The 20,429-nt window shown below is 45.8% G+C and overlaps 1 protein-coding gene across 3 annotated transcripts in view; it reads left to right on the plus strand.

Moving 5' to 3' along the window:
- Positions 1-20,429, plus strand: part of KIAA1217 (KIAA1217 ortholog) — a 692,194-nt gene that overhangs the window by 274,411 nt on the left and 397,354 nt on the right. The window contains exon 1 of one of the 3 annotated variants that reach the window (XM_046013816.1): positions 11,383-11,454. The exons of the other annotated variants lie outside the window; for them this stretch is intronic. The gene's annotated coding sequence lies outside the window, so the exon portion shown is untranslated. Of the gene's footprint in view, positions 1-11,382; positions 11,455-20,429 lie in introns of those variants that run through there. 3 annotated transcript variants of the gene reach the window in all.

Consider the following 20,429-nt stretch of genomic DNA (forward strand, 5'->3'; position numbering starts at 1 on the left):
ATATTATTTTGCTAATTATTTCACCGCCTTTTAAGTCAGTCTACAGAATCCTTGGTTACAGAGGACTTTGTCAGCATTATTTTTAATGAATGTTACTGAAAAGCCAAAAGGGAAAGTGTTTACCATGTTTTAATAATAAAAACCCAGTTCCAGAGGAGAGGTATCTTGGAAAGCACTGATTTAGTGCAGATATTTTAAATGGAAACTTGGTCAATCAATCAGGAAAGAAGAAATAAATATTCTTTCCTAAGTGTATAAGGGAGACATAAAAATAATCACAGGATCATTTTTGTGCTACTATTTAGAAGTTTAAACTCGGGTTCTCAGTTGTGTTTTGCCTTAATAGGATCCATTGAGGGGCTGGGTGTGCATCTGACAAATGTGGTAAATAAGGTCAAGGGTCATTATGTCAAATGGCAAGAGTCATGAGTGGGCAGCTCGCACCTCAGAAGCCTAAACTCGGCTGAGAACATGGATAATCCAGCCAGACTTTGGGGACTGTCTAGTAGGGAGTGAGTGACACGATCAGATTTACACTATCAAGGCATTTTGGAAGCAGTTTCAAGAAAGGCGAAGGAGATTTAAAAACACAGGCAGAGAGGAAGTGAACCTAAGAAAGAAAGACAGAATCCGTTCGGAAAAGGACTGTTCCTCAAAGATTCAACAGCCTTGGGCAAGCAAAATCAAGCACTCCATAAACGTTCAGCAGAAGCCTGAATGAGTGAACAAACAGCAGGTAGGAGAAGAGAACGATGAAGGAGATGTAGCTGATGACTTTCCATGATGGGAGATGGGATGGGGGAAGGGTCTGCCTGGGGCAACCAAGTGCGGAATGAGCCATTCCCGCTGCCATGGAATAGGAAACACCTAGCAGCTATGCGGAGGAAGGCGCTAGAAATAGGGCACATTGAATCAGAGGTGTCTTGAGAGGCACCCAAGTAGATGCTTAGGGGCCAGCTGGATACATGGAGCTGAAATGTGAGAGTTCTGGGATCCATATACAAATCTGGGCATTGTCAGCTTATTTGCGTTTTCCATGTGCATAAAACTGCCTTGCAAACATGTCCAGGGCTGAGGACTAGAGGCTGGAGATTTGAGAGGGTCTTATTCTGGCTGCTTTGCAAGAGGCAGTGATAACCTGGAGCAATCTTGTGATAATGGGAGTGGTTGGGAGGACGCGCGACCCCAACACGAGGGTGATCCATAAAGCCTGGGCTCCCGCACTTCTGGTGCAGAGCTGGGGCCAACCGGGCCGAGTGTCCTGGAGGGCGCTTTGAGCTTCATACAAAAGAAGGCCAGTGAGTAGCTGGACTGCCACAAGAAACAGGCCGCCTCACCAAGCAGCAAGCTTCGGGTCCCTCTGCCAAATGGGGGACAAGGCAGAGCAGAGTTTAGTTGAGAAGCGGAATTCGGTGGGTTTTCCTGCTGCTTTCTACTCTCAGGTTCTGGGATAGATGGTGTACTCCTAACCGAACAGAATACAGCGAGATTTCAGCCTCACAGGAAATAAGTGGACTGTCCCTATAACGGAGAGTTTGAGGTTATTTTTTTTAAAAACAGATTTTTACAAACCTTCTAGTTTTCAATTTTCATTTTCTGTCTATATTTACCTCCATTACCCCATTTCTCTCTGATTTCTCCTCTTTCTTCCTACGGCTCTCCACAAGAGCCTGTCAGTAACAAACCCAGTTTTTGTCACCTAAAAAATGTCAAAGAACCCGAATAAGAAAGAGAAGAGCAAGGAGAGGCAGGTCATACAACATTTCTTTGAGCCCTAATGTCTTTTTTTCTTTCTTTCTTTCTGTTCATATTATCTGAAATTCTCATTTCATCTCCGGTACTGCTGTCGGGTAGCTCTCTGCACTGCCCTCTCTGCTGTCTCAGAGCTGCCTGTCCTTCCTGTGGGCCCACGGAAGCTGAGAATGCCCTTCCTCTCCTACACACACACACACACACACACATACACACACGGAAGCTGAGAATGCCCTTCCTCTCCTCCACACACACACACACACACACACACACACCCTTCCTTGCATGCTGAGCACAGCCTGAAATCCCAAAAGTAGGCACTTCATTAAGGGAATCCTCCTGCTAAAACACATGCCATCTTGGATTCCACATCATTCCAAATTATTCCTGGTCTTCTGTGCCTTGTGGGAAGGAATGTTACATCTGTTTAAGAACTGTGTTGTTGTCGTCGTTGTTGTTGTTTTATGTGGGAGATAATCCAAGGATGTTGAAGTTTAAGGAGGCAGAAAGGGAAGCTCCCAGGGTTACAGGCTTGGAACCTCTCTGCCCCTTTACTGCTGGTCTTCAAACACCACCGCTGCGTGTCTCCTAGGACTTGTGCCTCCGGTAAGAAGATAGTTACCAACATTTTCCCAACTTATTTTGAATGTATCCTGTCTAGTTTCTTCTTCCTCTCCTTAATTGTCACCATGGTGATTCACTTCAGTCAGAGATATATTATTTATATTTATTGAAAAAGTCCTCCATCTGATTATTTTATGCTTATATTAATGCCTCTTTCATGGTTTCCCTAGTGATCCGAAAATTTGGTTCTGTCCCAAATCTTAGGCATTCTATCCATTCTCATTCCTATGCTTATTAACCAACCTTAATTTTATTTTTTTTAATTTTATTTATTTGTCAGAGAGAGAGAAGAGCGAGAGTGAGGACAAGCAGACAGAGTGTCAGACAGAGGCAGAGGGAGAAGCAGGCTCCCACCGAGCAAGGAGCCCAATGTGGGACTTGATCCCAGGACGCTGGGATCATGACCTGAGCTGAAGGCAGTTGCTTAACCAACTGAGTCACCCAGGCGTCCCCAACCTTAATTTAAAAAAAAAAAAAAATTGAGAGATCATTACTAAAAATGGTCTACCCTCTAAGAGAAGCCTGGGAATTCTGTTCTTCCAGGAGACGTTTTCCATGGGGAACCGCCTGTGGGAAGCAGGGCCCTGTGGGGCAAGTCTGGCAGTGAGTGGGATCTTATCCATGTACTGGGATCATCAAGACCCAGCTTGTGATAATTATCCAGACGAGCATGCCTGGCCCATGAGTCAGTATCAGGCTGTGTGCTTACTTTCCTGCTGAGCTCACTGAAGATTGATACTGAGTAATTATGCCATGTTTAATCCTGAACTCCCAGCATCTACTGCTTAGAGAACTTACTGATACTCCACAGTGTAGAAACATGGGGGCTGCCCCATTACTTGGTGTGGCTAACAGATACACAGATGCATTAAATTGTGGCCATAAAGAAATAGCACTTACCCCAGGGATTTGTCATCTGCGCCTCTTCCCTGAGCTGGCCAGCTCATCTTGTGTTTCTGGAACTGAAGGTCCGAGAACCTTGGGATGGTGGTAGGCAAACCTGTCTTTTTCTCTCTTAGGGAACTGTTTCTGCCTCCTGACCACTCTTGACCATTCTAGGAATATTCGCTTCCTTCCGTCCAGAGTAGTTCTTTTCGATCCCCGCAACAACCCTATGTACAACTAACTGAAGCTTAGGAAAGTTAAATGCTTTATCTAAGGGTCTCAAAACTGGAGAATTTTGATGCACACTCAGGGACCTTTGTCTCCAGCATCCATGCACTCCCTTGCCCCGAACAATAACATAAAACAAAAGCCTGTTCTTTTCACTATGCTGAGAGAATACTAGGGAAAAAAGTAGAGAGACTTGATGTCTTGTGCATTCAGAGATTTTTAAAACAAAAGGCTGCTATTATGCTCTCAGACCTAATTAGCTAAAACCACTATTTAAAAACTAGTATCAAAAATACTATTGAAAGAAGGTTCAGATGTAAAGAACTAGGAGAGTTAAAGGAAAAAAATGTCACTTAGGAAAGATTTGGCTCAAGGGATTTGAATTGACCTTGGGGTTTGGGGGCCGGCAACTATGACCGAGGAGGAGCCCAGATGGCGTGGTCCTCTGGGAACCCTGAGTAATCATGGCATCTGGAGAAGGAAGGAGCAGTCAAGTGGGAAATCTTCTCATGACATAGCTTGAACTTACACCAACGACTTTCTAGGATTTCTCTGTAGCAAATCCATTCACTTTAGACGGCATTATTTCTCTCAAGAAGATTTTCACATCGGACATTCATCAGTGAAGTTGATGGGTGGGCAAGTCCTTGAGCCCTAATCTCAGTGTTTCCCCTGACCAGCTGAGTGACTGTGAGGTTTAGACTCGAGGCACAGTTTAGGGGCAATGGGAGAGCAGCAGTGACCCTTGATCCCATGGTGGGTGGTGGAGGGGCGGCATATGGAGCTATAATAAGGCCACAGGGCAACTCTGGGCAGCGGAGTTGGGTTTGGGCACACTCTGTCCACAGTGTGTCCCCTGGCACACTTTATCATATGGCCACCTCTTATCACTTTCTTTTTCTATGAGCAGGATAACAATCTCCATTTCCCTTAGAAAATAAATGGGGGGCGCCTGGGTGGCTCAGTGGTTAAGCTGCTGCCTTCGGCTCAGGTCATGATCTCAGGGTCCTGGGATCTAGCCCCGCATCGGGCTCTCTGCTCAGCAGGGAGCCTGCTTCCTTCCCCTCTCTCTGCCTGCCTCTCTGCCTACTTGTGATCTCTCTCTCTGTCAAATAAATAAATAAATAAATCTTTAAAGAAAATAAATGGAATAATACCATCCACTCCCCCGTGGTATTATATCATCATTAAAAGGAAGTAAGATAAGCCTATTTAAATACAAAGAAGGTATCTGATTTTCCCAGTTCTTTGAAATACTGACACCTGCTTCCTGTAAAAGATCTATGGTTGATTTTGGATAAGAAATTACCTATTACAACGGAACTTTTTTTTGTACCTAGAAATTCAGTCATTGGCGAAGGGGAGTGTGGCCCCCGACACAGGCTGTAGGTGACGTTTGGGACAATGGCACATCCACATCTGTATCCCCATCACCCACAGACATGGCCCCCTGTAGCCACGTTTGCATCTGCAAAGTCAGGGCCCAACTGTAACGAAATGCTCACATAAAAGATACTCTCTTCTGAAAAGTTAGACTTGGATCTAAGAGATGGTAGGACGTTTCTGTCGGTACGTCAGCCAGAACATCCTGGCATATCCCCACTTGGCTCAGTGCATAGGGAATCGGATGACGTAGTTTATAGGGAGAAAACGTTAAGAGATGTGCAGAGAGGTGGAGTAGGACAGACAGACGAGGCTGCCGAGTCTGGACAGTCTCTCTGGCCCTTCGTGCTTCCTGCCTGTGTCTTGAACGCCATACCCCCACATCCTCTAAGTTCTCCCTTTCGCTTAAACAATTGTGAGTGTATTTCTGTTACTTAAAATCAAAAGTTCCCCAAAGAAATAATCCTTGTTTCCAAGACTTCTTTCCCTTTCTGATTTGTGTTGAAAGCTTCCTGTAAGTGTGTCAGACCTGGTGATATTTTAGCAGAATGGGCGATGAAAGCAGCCTCATTTCACTAGTAATGGCTGCTGGCTGAGCCAGCTTCTTCCAAATCTGATAATACTGTAAGCTGTTTGGTTGTTTATCTGATCCTCCTTGGTCAGTGTTTAGCCTCCGTTTTATTTAAGAGGATGGAGGAGGAGGAAGGGACATTCTGTCCTTGGCATGACTAGTATTGTTCAGTGGCCCATCTGCTTACCTAAGTCATTAAAGGGCCTTCCAGAAGCAGCCAATCCTTCCTCAAGCATTAGGTCAGCAGTCTTGATTAGAATGAGCGTCAACCACCCATGAAACTAGAAGCTTCCCCTGTGATTTAGTGTTACAATAAAACGTCACTAATTAACCATAATTGGGAAGAAAATCTCATCTCAATTTTTGGATTCTAAAAGAAGCAACATTCTCATTTCTTCCAACTTGGCATAGTGATTTAAATTAGGTTAACCAAGTATACTTGACTTAATGTATAAATAAAAATTATTTCTAGATAGCACATCAACTTAATATGTGCATTTTTGGTATGTAAACGGTCTTCGGAACAGCTTGTTCCTGCAGGCAGGCAATTTCAGCATTCTACTTCTGTTCTTCCAGTATTAATAGTTTAGAACGGGCTTTTCCCCTTCGAAAAAACAACGATTAACTTAATCTTAACACTTGTCAAAATTGCTTTTAAACAAGTGGGGTCTGAATTGCAGATATTATTGTTATTTTTGGATCGATATGACAATGATCGGGGGAACAAATGGTATGAGTTAGAGTGTCATGAAAACCTGTTTTACAGCTTCCTACGTCTTTCCCACGGATTTACGCCGCGGCTGAAAACAAAGTGATTTAAGAGTCTAGTGGAACGATTGTGTGGTGGATATACGGAAAATGACTTCTCCGGCACGTTTGATAATGCTGTGATCTTTAGGCCCTGGATCCAAGTTCTAAAGAGATGAGGGTACATGCAAAGAAGCGTGTGACAGGATGTTTGGTGTCCCCGGATCATTTCTCCTGATTGTTGATTTGCTGTTTGTGAAGTCTAAAGAAAATGAGCTGGAAAGCCAGAGCTGGTGTTGTGACTAGAGATGCCTTATACAGCCACACTCATTTCAAGCATACGGGAATGTCTTTTTAGATCGCCTCATGTGTGCTGCATTGGGCTATCGAGACATAGAGTTTTTGTTTTCTTGGGGGAAACGGGGAGAGGGTCTGGCTTACACGGACCATTCATCTTCCGGAGAATCCCCCTCCCACCTGGTTCCTCTCCCTTCCTGTTGCCCTGGATGCTTTCAGCTTCCTGTCTTGCTTTTAACCTGAGTCCGTGAAGTCGTGTGCGCTGTCTAGCAGGATGGAGCGTGCCTGAAAACTAAGGCAGGTTTTTTGGAAACTGTGTGCATTCCTGTGTTCCTTCCAGCAGAAGTAGAAGCTGCAGCCTTGCCTTGCTGGGCCCGGAAGTACATCTTTGACTTCCTGGGGTCAAGTCTCCTAGAAGCGTGCCCTTGGCAGATCTCCCCGGCGGTCAAGATGGGACTAAGCATGGCACGAACACTGCCAGTTAGTAGAGAAGATGATAAGACGTTTTCTGTTGTGGAAGGCTGTGGTGCTTTGTTCCCACTTGTAGTTCAACCTCCGGAGAGGAATGACTGACGGGCGTGGGTAACTTCACCCCCAGGAACCCATCGTGCTGGCCCAGGGCACCAGCCTTTGTCCCAGTTCTCATGGGCTTCAACATTGTTGAGTGTGTCTGTCATTGGTTTGGCACCTTTGCTTCCTTTTCGCAGTCTTTCATCTTACATATAAGTAAAGGATGTGTGAGATGCCAAAATCAAATTTTTCTAAAGAAAGATGGGAAAGAAGCAGGAGCTGCGGCGGTGAGGGGGGGACTTCCCCTCACCCCTACCCTCCCGTCCCATGCCCTTGCTGTTCCTGCGGTGCCACAGTCTGTCTCTGTGCTTCCCTCCGGTGGTGGCCTCCTGGTCACAGCAGGCACGTGGCCGTACAGAGCGCTGGGTGTCACTCTGCCTCAGTTCTCATCCAGACCCCATTACTGACTGTTGGTACACCCTCAGGAAAATGACCACATCTCTCTCAGCCTTGGCTTTACAAAAAATAAAATTAAATAAGAAGAAGTGCTCAATAATCACTAGCTAGCTTCGTGGCACGAGCTTTAGGGCACTCTATGGACCTCTGCGTGTCCCGGGAGAGAATCAGCCTCCGTGTCTTGTCTAGCACGTCTTCACGAAAGGGGAATAACGCTTTACGTTTTGAAGCACATGGACACACATCTCTCAGTATTTTATCCATTGACTGTTATTTAAATGATGCTTGCTTAATAGGTGAGGTGATAAAGTAAATTGACAGCCGAATGTAAATCTAAAATGACTAGTAGTTGCAACAAGAAAAAGTTTCAGCTAGCTTGATATAGGGGAGGGGAGGTAAGTGGGGTCGCAGCTACGGTGAGTTTCTGCCTTATGCAGGCAGTATCGTTCACCAGGCAGGGATCTCAGGGCTAAGGCTCGTCATACTGCTCTGTGATGCGTCTGTAGGCATGCTTCATTTTACTGTGTTTTAACTTATTGTACTTTGCAGATTTTATGGTTTGTTTTTTTTTTATAAATTAAAGTTTTGGGGAAATCCTGCATCCAACAAGTCTATTGGTGCCATTTTTCCAACAGCATTTGCTCAATTCATGTCTCTGCATCATATTTGGGTAATTCTTTCAATATTACAAACTTTTCCAGTATTATTACATTTGTTATGATAACCTGTGATCAGTGATCTTTGATGTTAGTGTTGGAATTGTTTTGGGACTCCAAAATGAAATGATTAAGTTAAGCAAGGAAGGCAAGTCAAAAAAAGCCTGGATAGGCTGAAACGCAGACCTCTTGCCTCCAGTTAGCCAAGTTAGGCATTCAAAGGAGAAGTTCTTGAAGGAAACTAAAAGTGCTACTCCAGTGACGACATGAATGGTAAGAGCAAAACAGCCTGACTGCTGATAGGAAAAGAGTTTGAGCAGTCTGGAGTTAAAAGATCAAACCAGCCACGCATTCCCATTAGCCAAAGCCTCATCCAGAGTGAGGCCCTGCCACTCTTCAAATCTTCAATTCTGCGGAGGCCAAGAGAGGTAGGGAAGCTGCAGAAGAGAAGTTGGAAGCTAGCAGAAGTTGATTCGTGAGGTTTAAGGGAAGAAGTCATCTTCATAACATGAAAGTTTAAGGGGAAGCAGCAGGGGCTGATGGAGAAGCTGTGGCAAAGTATTTGAAGATCTAGCTGAGATCGTTCATGGAGGAGCCCGAACTAAAGAACAGATTTTCAGTGCAGACAAAACAGCCTCACGGTGGAAGAAGATGCCATCTAGGACTCCCGTAGCTAGGGAGGAGAAGTCAGTGCCCGCCTTTAAAACTTCACAGGAGCGGCTGACACTCTTGTGAGCATCTAACGCGGCTGGGGACTTGAAGTGGAAGCCAATGCTTCTGGACCATTCTGAAAATCCCCAAGAGCTCTTAAGAATCATGCTAAACCTACTCTGCTTATGCTCCGGAAATGAAACAAGGTCTGAATGACAGCACCTCTGTTCACAGTGTGGTTTGCTAAATATTTTAAGCCCACTTTTGAGACCTACTGCTCAGAGCAAGAATTCTGTCAAAACTTGATTGTTCGTTGACAATGCACCTGGTGACCCAGGGGCTCTGATGGAGATGCACAATGAGATCAATGTTGTTTTCATGCCTACTAACACAATAGCCATTTTGCAGCCTATGGATCAAGGGGGTAAATTTGAATTTCAAGTCTTACTATTTATTATAAGAAGACTTATTATAAAAATAGATACTTCTATGATATTTCTTACAGAAATATATTTTGGGGGGGCACCTGGGTGGCTTAGTGGGTTAAAGCCTCTGCCTTCAGCTCAGGTTATGATCCCAGGGTCTTGGGATTGAGCCCTGCATTGGGCTCTCTGCTCAGCAAGGAGCCTGCTTCCCTTTCTCTCTCTCTCTCTGCCTACCTGTGATCGCTGTCAAATAAATAAATAAAATCTTAAAAAAAAAAAAAGAAATATATTTTGGAAGGTTTTAGCTGCTGTAGATAATTCCTCTGACGGATCTAGGCAAAGTTAGTTGAAAACCCCCTGGAAAGGATTCCCCGTTCTAGAAGCCATTAAGAACATTTGTGATTCATGGTAAGAGGTCAAAAGATCAACCTAAACAGGAGTCTGAAAGATGTTGGTTCCAACCCTCATGCATGACTTTGAGTAATTCAAGATTTCAGTGGAGGAAGTAACTGCAGGTTACTGCAGTTGGAAATAGCAGGAGAACCAGTATTCGAAGTGGATCCTGGGGGCACCTGGGTGGCTCAGTCAGTTGAGTGTCCAACTCTTGATTTCTGCTCAGGTCATGGCCTCAGGGTCCTGAGATGGGCCCAGAGTCACCGCACTCAGGGAAGATCTGCTTCTCTCCAATCTCCCTCCCTCTCCCTCTGCCTCCCGCCCCCAATCTTGTTGTCTCTCTGTCTCTGAAATGAATAAATAAATCTTTTTTTAAAAAGTGGAGCCTGAAGATGGGGCTGAATGGCTGCCATCTCGTGATAAAACTTGAGCAGATGAGGGGCTGCTTCTTACGGGTGAGCAAAGAGAGTGGTTTCTTGAGATGGAATCTCTTCTTGATGAAGATGCTGTCAAGATGGTTGGAATGACACCGAGGGTTTCAAATACTGTATAAACTTTGTTGATAAAGAAGCATCAAGGTTTGAGAGGACCGACTCCAAATTTTGAAAGAAGTTCTACCGTGGGTCAAATGCTACCAAACAGCTCTGCGTACTACAGAGAAATCATCTGTGAAAGGAAGAGTCTGTCGATGCAGCAAACTTCATTGTTTCTTATTTTAAGAACCTGCCACAGCCATCCCAGCCTTCAGCAACCACCACCATGATCAGTCAGCGACCATCCACATCAACGCAAGACCTTCCATCAACACAAGAGTGCGACTAGCTCAAAGTTCAGACGATGGTTAGCATTTTTTTAGCGATAAAGTATTTTTAATTAAGGTGCGTGTGTTGTTCTTTTAGACACAATGCTATTGCACTACAGTATCATATAACTTTCTCTGCACTGGGAAACCAAAGAATTTGTTTGACTGGCTTTATTGTGGTCCTCTAGGAGTGAACATACCATGTCTCCAGAATGTGCCTGTTTTCGAGGACCTGTTGAGTGTGCTTTGTCCACGGAACATCTAAGAAAGATGTGTAACTTGAGGCTGGGCCTCAGGAGAGAAATCTAAGAGCTAATAGGTTCTAGTTGAGAATTGTCAGCTCTTTACACATGCCATCTGTCCTGCCTGAAACACTCTCCAGCTACCTTCACGGTTCACTCCCATCTCCCTAAGATCTTGGCTCAAATGTCAGCTTTGCAGGAAGACTTCCTGCCCACCTAATTTTAAGTGGCAAATGCCTGCTACCGAAGCCCTTCTTGTCCACCTTGTCTGTATCATATTTGTCCCATAATACATAACATTATCTAAACTACTGCATATTGTACTTACTTTTATGTTTTATTTCACTTACGATACCCTACCTGTTCGCATGTATGCATGCTCCGTGCGGTCAGGGACTTTGGTCTGCTTTGCCTACGTCTGTATCCCCAGCTGCTAGCATGGGGCCTGGCACATAGAAGCACTCAACAAATAGTTTCCAAGTGAGAAGATGAGCCCTTACGTATGCCTGACGCTAAGTACTTCCCATGTAGCATCGCAATTGATCTAGGTGAGAAAACTAAATTTAGGAGATGTAGCTGTGTAGTTAGTAACAAGAGCCAAGAAAATGAATGAGATCTGCAGGGAGAGTGGTTAATGAAAAAGAGAAGAGGACCTAGACAAAGAACTAAAGCACGTCATCCTTTTAGACACAGGCAATTGTGGAAATGGACCCCACATAAGAAAACAAGTAAAGCCGATCAGAGCAGGAGGAAAACAGGCTGCTGTAAGGCAGACAGACCAAGAGGGAGGAAGTGTCCAAAGCTGTCGGATGCGACGGAGAAGTCGGCTTAGGTAAGGAGCCCAGAGCGATTGAGGGAGATTGTGTGTGTGGTCTGGCCTCCTTTGTCTGCTGCAGCTGGTCCAGATTCACTGCTGACAAGCCTCTTAACCAAAGTAAGTGTTGTTCTGTAATAACTAATTATGCCATAATAACTTTGTATCTTCAGCTGCTCGGACAAAGCATATTGCAAGGATGTAAATGGCACAGTTTACTTTTAAGCAAAAAGTAGATGATTGGTATACAGTTCAGTGGTGCCCAGACTTTGGAATGTCGTGAACTGATAACATTTGAGGGGGAGAAATGGATCACTGAAACATTAGACTCCTTGCAATCATCTGGTCATTGTGCTCAATTCAGAAAGGGCAGTCCAAGCACTGGGAATGAATAAATTAAGAATCACTTAGGAGAGGGGTGCCTGGGTGGCTCAGACGGTTAAGCATCTGCCTTTGGCTCAGATCATGATCTCAGCGTCCTGGGATGGAGCTCTGAGCCCCACATAGGGCTTCCTGCTCAGCAGGGAGCCTGGGGCTGCCTCTCCCTCTGCCTGCCGCTCCCCCTGCTTGTGCTTCCTCCCACCTCTTTCTCTCAAATAAATAATTTTTTTTTTAAAGAATCATTTAGGAGACATGAAACCCAGACAACAGGATCACTTGTGTTGGTTTGGTTTGTGGTCCTCAGTGCGAGTCAGAAATCTTTTGGGAAAAGATATGACTTCAGTCCTTTGTCACCGGCAACTTGCCCCATTGTGGACACTGTGATTTGCCCTGCCGCTCCATTTGCCATGAGTCACTTTTCTGAAAATCTGGATTGAAGCAGAGAAAACAGCTCTCCCAGTGGTGCCAAGGAGTAGTCTGAAAAGTTTTTAGTGCCTTTGGTAATCTTCATCAACCTTCCTATCCCATGCCACAAGTAAATATACCATCATGCAGTTGCAGTTTTAAAATATGCTTGTTAGGTTACTTTCCGGCAAGTCCCTTGGCTGCCCTCACTGTTCCCTCCCTTACTCCCCGTCCCTCCCCCCAGGACACACACACCTGACACGGGGCAGGTGAGTCTCTGAGATATGGTGCCTGGTGCTGGTTGTTAATAGAGTAAAGCTTTCAAGGGGGGAGATTTCTAAAAACAGGTTAGAAGTAACTTTAAAACGGAGCTTCAACAAAGGAGGCTTTTTTCCCAGGGCCAACTCTGCCTTCGGCGGTTGAGCAAATTAGGCATTCCTTTTGCTTCTGACAGTATTTCAAAACTGGATAGCCTCCCTCAGTTACGGAGGAAACAGAAACTCATTCATTATCAGACTGACATTAGCCGGAATATTTTAATGTCAACAAAGACATTTGAATGATTGTTAGCCTAATTATTTCTTATATCCCCTTTGGAAGTTCCCCTGTGTACAAGACTTTAAATAAGGAGTATGTCCAGATTGATTCTTTTTTTGTTCCCGTAAGAATCCCAAATTTTATCAAGGATGCAGTCTAATTGAACTTGGAATAAAGCTTTGGTTTCATATTTTCTGGCTAATGTTCCGTAAATGTCATAACTTTGCTGTTTAATAGGGGGTGCGTTTTTATGTAATAGATATGCCAAAGATTAATGAAGGGAAGAAGAGAGAGAATGAGTGAGAAATGCCAGCTCAAGCTTAAAGACATCAAAATTAGCAATACAAACGGAAGTTTCTTATCCCCGGGAACGGGAGGGAGATCGTCACGGATCTAACAGCAGACGCAGCCTGATATCTGCTTCCGGTTTCCCATGAGGGACTCGGGGTGCCCTTGACCCAGGTGTTCAACTGCCTTATGCCTGGTCCCTTCGTGGGTTCCCTGGAGACTGTGGTGCTTCCTCGCCTAAGTGGCAGTGAGGTCTCCTGTGGGTGCGAGACCCACGGGCCTGGGTCTTCCTTATCACCCACTGCTCCCCAAGACTTGGGATAGAGGCCTTCATCCAATTTGGAGATTAGTGCAGGACCTTTGTGGTATCCAAACTCAGCAAATCCATTCCTCTCTAGATGAAAAGGTTTAATAGCAACTGTCCCTTAGGGTGGCAGAAAGAGTCATCCTGATTTAGTTGGAAGGATGAGTCTTAGAAAATTTTCAAGAAATGTAGTTTTATTAATTGGAAAGATGTATAATAACTAGAGTCAGGTTAAATCTGTGCCCAGTGGCCGGTCTTTCAGAAGCTACTTGGACACATCTTTGAGAATAGTCTGTTTTTAATGTATTGTTTAGATGCTTTTCTGAAGGTGTGTCTCAGGTAAGGATTCTTGGAACGTCCCGTCTTACAGTCTGGGCATTCCTCTACAGCTGGATGTTCTTCATGATTTATTAGGTATTAGGTATTTATTTCGGTTGTAAGTTTTACATACTATCAAGTGATTCTCACATTCCTTACCAAAAGAGTCCAAATATATGACATTTTCTGACTGTTACATTGGACCCCAAGTTTTCCCTGATCTCACACTGGTGGGACAAGCATAACACGTCTTTGAATGAATGAATGAATGAATGACCAAAGGCCAGAGAGTCAGTCCTCGTTCTGTTGAGTTGGCTTCACATTATTCCACGTGCAGAGACAGGATTTCGAATTCTGACCGTCTCCTTCATGCCACCTGCAGAGGCTCATCTGTACAATCTCAGCCCCTGTCTTAGTTCAGGATCCGATAACAAAATACCAGAAATAACGGAAATCATTTCTCACAGTTCTGGAGGCTGGAAGTCTGAGATCAGGCTGCCAGCAGGGTCGATTTCTGGTGAGATGCCTCTTCTAGGGTGCAGACGGCCTCCTTTTCATGATGTGTGCCGCACGGGGCGCAAAGAGCAGAGAGCCCTCTGGGGTTTTCTTTGGAAGGGCACTAGTCCCATTCATGAGGACCCAACTCTTATGACTGAGTCACCTCCCAAAGGCCTTGCCTTCTCTAATACCATCACCCTAGGGCTTAGGATTTCCGCCCAGGAATTTTGGAGCAGTGCACACATTCAGTTCCTAAGAGCCACAGAGGAAAGCATATTACGCTATACTCAAGGGTTTTATTCCATCCTGGCAGTCTTCTTGCTCACGGTGACAGATCTCAGTGCTTTTTTCACATCTACACATTTAGAAGTGAGAAGGTGACGAGCTTCCTGGCTGCACGGGGGTTAGAAACAGTATGTTGTGAATGGTTTTCTCTATCAAGCCAGAGCTGTGTCGAAGCTCCCAGGGCTTCCCGTGATGGGATAAAAATGGATAAAAGTAAATACTGGGTTCCCGAGCCAAGGAAAGGGACAGTCCACGTCTAACAAGGTGGCCCCCCTGTCCTTTTCCTGGGCTCACTCATCCATGTCCCATTCCACATCCTGCAGGAGCCCTGCGGCTGTGTGGCACCAGATAGACTGGAAGGGTGAGGTGGAGAATGGGTTTTTCCCCTGGAGAGGGAGGCTTCTGGCTTTGGGAAGTCAGGGATGCCAAGCTTGAGGAGTCATTTTCCAGCCTGTGATCTTGGCTTCTGTGTGTCTGAGCACCGTCTTGGCCGCTCTGTCTTTGCCTTGTTCTCTGTCTCTTCCATCAGGAAGACCATATTCCTTCACTGAGATCCAGTAGACCTAGAACGCTGTCTTAAACAGGTCTGCTCTAGATTTTCCGAACAGAGTTCATCTTCCTTTTCCTCTGGCCCCAGTGCTACAAAACACACTGGATTCTAGTCTCTGCTTTCCGATCTCTCCTGGAGAGCATCTGTGGGGACGGACGGTAAGTGTTTCCACAGGAGGGACATCTCTAATCCACACTGGGTCCCCAGCCCCCAGCGTAGAGTGGCTGCCTTCGAGACGTCTGTGAGTGATTCAAAATCAGGCAACAACTTTATAATCACAGAGTCTCTTCCTAACATTCTTAGCCCTGCTTGAAAGACGCTAAGTATCCTAGAAGGAATTTCTCAAAAGTACAAGCAAATTTATTTATAGAATGGCAGCTCTGTGATGTATAACATTGTGGCTGGAAAAAAATCAAAACAACAACCAGAAGTCATTAAAACACTAGTCACCTGTGTAGATTATTTCTGGATTCACAGCCCGACATGCCACCTGCCAAATATTTCCCTGATTGTATTAGACTTACGGTCTCCAAGCCTTTTTCAAAACCAAGAAATTACGTTTCCCGTCTTTAAACTCCTGGCTGTTTCAGGTACACTGAGATGAGATTACCACAGCAAGTTCTTTTGTATGGAACTGTTCCATGAAACATTTATTTGTTCCTATGAGTTTTTAAGGTATTAGATCTGATACCCGACAACTGACTGTGTGATTATCAGTCTTGGCTCACAAATTGCTCCGCTGCATATCAGAATGAGGCTTTCTAGAATCCGAACGATTGGCTGAAGTCATTTCAGATATTCCCTGGAGGTCTTAAAACCATAATCTCTTCAACAACATGCTCAGCACACTTGCATTGTAATCATTTAAACTAACACAAATGCTGTTTTCTTATTGTGTCAATATTGTTACCACGATTTTCTTTTTCTAAGAGTAGAAAAAAAAAAATCTGTCCTGCTCTACTCGGGAATGAGTGGGAAGTCACCAGAACTTCTGATTATCAGGGGTCAGTGTCAGGGGCCGTAGAAAGGAAACGCGTTGATGTTATCTAGAAGGCTGGTGAATATACCAGATTGCACAGAGTGAGGGGAATTCTCATGAGCAGGTGTTGTGACCTTGGGGTGTTTGTTGAACTGGTGGTTATTTGGGGCATGGAGATCATACTTTGCAAATAAGTGTGTTTTGGTAGGAAATAAAGCAAGAATACGTCTGTAGGTAAATACGAACAGTCCGCTGAACTGGGTCCAAGAAGCTTGGCTTCTTGTTCTGATCGCCTGCCCCATCACGGCTGGCCAGGCAGAGGTGAGGACTGACTCCTCCACACACTGACTGGCCCTTAGAGACCAGCACGGGCCTGGTCTCATCAGGAGACTGTCTGGTGGGGTCTTATGCAGGCAGGTGGTTTGAAAGGTCTGAACTTGTCTTCCACTGTCCCCTGTGAGGTCACGTTAAGATCAGACTAGGGGGGCACCTGGGTGGCTCAGTGGGTTAAGCCACTGCCTTCGGCTCAGGTCATGATCTCAGGGTCCTGGGATCGAGTCCCGCATCAGGCTCTCTGCTCGGCAGGGAGCCTGCTTCCCTCTCTCTCTCTCTGTCTCTCTCTGCCTGCCTCTCTGCCTACTTGTGATCTCTCTCTCTCCCTGTCAAATAAATAAATAAAATCTTTAAAAAAAAAAAAAAAAAGATCAGACTAGGGCTTCGAGAGGCTTACTGCTTTCCTGTTCTCTCAGTAAAATGAAGGGGCTACTTCCTTGTCATCCAAAGCCAGTCTCTCTTGTCCTCACAGAAGCCTGATTACCCCTCCTTCCACTATTATCTTTATCTTCATCCCCTCCCCGTCTGCCTTCTCCTTCCGCCCTCATTAACCATGAGCCAGTCTTTTTTTTTTTTTTTTTTTTTTAAATCTTTGCCAGACCCTTTCTCCCTTAACCTGGGGGCCACCTCCAGCCGCAGCCCTGTTCACTCTGCACATCAGCCAGATTCCTCCAAAGCCCTGCTTTCACGTAATTCACGTACTCCTCGCCTCCTTCTTACTTTTTTTGTTTTTTTAAAGATTTATCTGTTTATTTGAGAGGAAGAGAGTGAGAACATGAGTGGGGAGGAGGGTCAGAGGGAGAGAGAGAGAGATGAGCAGACTTCCTGCTGAGTAGGGAGCCACACTCTGGGCTCGATCCCAGGGCCCTGAGATCGCGGCCTGAGCCAAGAGCGAGAGTCAGACGGTTAACCAACGGAGCCATCCAGGCACCCCCACCCCTTTCTCACTTTTAACCCTCTCCAATCCTGTTTTAATCCTACCACCTCACCAAAATCACAAAATCATTAAGACGTTGGTGATTAGAAAGCTGAACATAGCCTTCCTGTGCAACCCAGAAATTGCACTCCCAAGAGAAATGAAAGCTTCTGTTCGGACAGCACCTGCTCGCGAGTGTATGTGACGGCTCTGTTCATGATCAGCAAACACTGAAAGGAACCAACATGTCCTTCCACCGCTGAACGGATAAACAGGTTGTGGTTAGAGCTGCACAATGCATTTACCACTTAGCAGTGAACAGGAACGAGCGAGTCACGTAGGAATCGATAATAACATGAATGATCCCTGCCTACAGTTTGCCGGGCCCCAAAGACTGCATAACGCGTGATTCCATGTATGGCATTTTGAAAAAGACAAACCTCTCAGAATGGAGACAGATCAGTGGTTTCCGAGGAGTTGGGGAGAACGACTGAGCTAATGGGACAGCATGAGGCAACCTGGGGGGACAGGGGAGATAGAACTGGTCTGTATCGTGACTGTGGTGCTGGGCGCATAACTCTGTGCATTTGTCAAAACCCAGAGAACTCTACAGCACAGGTGTATCTTGCTATTTGTAAATTTCCTTGAATAGCGGCTGGGATGGAGGGGATTCCCCCGAGTGAAATCCAGACTAACACATGGAGACATGAAACGTACGCGTGATTTCCGTAGCTGCGTGGGGCCACGTGCTGCCTTCAACGGCATTTAACAGCCCGGGCTTTTGGCACACTCTCTTCCCTTAGCTCTCCAGGTAACACCTCCTCCATTTTTCTCCTACTTAATTAGCTTCCCTTTCACACACTCCCTGGCAAGGTCTTCCTTCTCTACTCACCATTGCACCTCCCAAGTTCTCCCTGTCAACCTCATCCCCTCCCGTGGTCACAATTATCAAATATGCCAATGAGTCTCCAAATTATGTTTCCCCACAGGGACCCCTCTTCTGAGCTCCAGACTGCCATATGCTCCCACCTACTGGGGGTATCCACTGTGGACTGAACTATCCCAAACTCAGCTTAGCGTCCAGGGCCCTCAGCTCAATAAAGACCAAGAACTTGGCCATCTTCCTTGACCTCCCTCTGTCTCTCCTCTCCGTGCCCCTCACGGCCGCTAACCATATCTCATGCTCTCTTGAATCCATATGTCTGCTCCTTTTCCACTCACTCCCATGGCACCACATTGGTCCAAGCCACCACCAATCTGTTACATATCCCGCCAACACTTCTGTTTGGCCATTGGCAGCATCTTCTTCCAAACGTCTGCGCCGTGCAGCTGGGGTGGTCCTTCTAAAACTCAGTAAGTTGCATTCCTCTGCTTCAGACCTGCCTGTGGTTTCCCACTGCTTTTATAATGAAGCCCAAATTCCTCAGCGCATCCTACCAGGCTCTGCGCAGTTTGGCCCTGGGTGACCTTCGGTCTTTATTCCCCACTGTGCTTCCCCACTCTCTGCGTCCAGCTCCACGAGTCTTCTTTCTTCCCACCGATGCATCAGTCTCTTTTCTACTTCAGGCCCTTTCATATGCTGTCCCCTTCCCCTGCACAATATTCACCAATACTGACCTGGCGTTCAGCTTCAGTGTCTCTCCTGGGGAAGCCTTTCAGGACCCCAGAAACTGCCTTTGCTTCTCTCATTGCATGTTTTCATAGTTTTTCGTTCTGAGCGTTCATCTTCAATATCCAACCCCCTTCTCTAAAACAGAAAACAGGAAATGGACCTGGCTAGTTCATGGCTGTCTCCCCAGGGCTAAGGGTGATGTGGAACACCTTGCAGGTAGGTACTCAGTCAATATCTGTTGGAAGGAAGTGCCAACCGAGTTAGTAAGTGTAGTAAAACACAGCGCAATGCATTGTATATGGGTAATGGGGAGCAACTGAAGGCATCAGTGCATGCAAAGTCCAAGAGAAAATAAAATGGTACTGATTTGGCAGTCATGTGAAGGGTGGGTTGGGGACACCTAAAACATGAAGATTATAGTGAGATAGGCCAGGCATGGAGTCATAAGCATCAGGATTAGAATGGTGACAGTAGGAATGGGGAGGACAAGTATATATAGGTTTTGATGGCCAGTTATATTTGGAAATGAGAAGGGAAAAAAGTCAATTCAGAAATTAGGGCCTGCTGATTTACAAAATAAAAATAAATTAAGAAAAGTGAACTGGGTTGCAGAGGAAGCTAATGATGTCGAGTCAGTGACTTGTCATGGGGACCATGAGGCTGACGCAGAATTCTAAGTGGCCAACAATACAGAAGTCGTATTTCAAAGACGGTCTGCACACCTTTTCCCAAATCGGGACCATCTGCAAGGGAAGCTGAAGTGAAATTGTTATTTATGTAGATCGTCTTCTCTGCAGGTGGTCTCCTGGTCCTGGGGAGGGGGGCAGGGAGCTGTGTGAAGCCAGACCATGTTTCACACACAGTCATGGCCATAGCGTGCCTGGGGGATCTGCCTGGGACTGTAAGCTGCGGATTGTCCCATCCCAGGGCCATCCTATGTCTTCTGCTTGTACTCCCCTCGAGCTGCCACCCGTCCTTGGTGGAGATGACCCAGAATGAAGGACGGTTAGCCCCAGACAATAATGCAGTGACTGACGCGTGAGTGTGTGGCTCACAGACCTGGTAAACTCTGCTTTTCTGAGTGGCTGTCAGTAAGGCACAGGGGAGTCTAGGACCGCAGGAGAGTTTCCAGAGACAGGTCCCGCTGAGGGGCCAAGATCTCACCCACGTGTGGAGGAGATAGAACTGTTTTCGCCTAACTTAACCGATCAGAAATGTAAAGAGGGGTTTTAGACTCCGGAGCATAAAGGAAAGAAGATGGTCTGAAATACGGGTCTCAGAAGACAGGGGGTCACAGCCGCTGGCGCTCTCACGGACGGGACCATGGGGACAGCCCTTCTCGGTCCTCTCCTTGCCTGTCTCATGCCAGCAACCAACCTGCCAGGTCTCTGTGTCTTATTTCAGGGGTGTTCAAACCTTTTAGGGTGTCTTCATGAACCCCACCAGGATTCAAGGGTATGAGGCTGCTATTGTGATAGTTACATGGGTAACAAGCCCAAAGTTGTTACTCTAGTTGGCCAATCACTTCTGAGGGCAGCAGGTGCATGTCTGTCTCAGGGACGAGAAACAGAAGGTTTCCCTGCACGT

The sequence above is a fragment of the Meles meles genome, chromosome 7 (genome assembly GCF_922984935.1).
Source record: "Meles meles chromosome 7, mMelMel3.1 paternal haplotype, whole genome shotgun sequence".
Lineage (NCBI taxonomy): Eukaryota > Metazoa > Chordata > Mammalia > Carnivora > Mustelidae > Meles > Meles meles.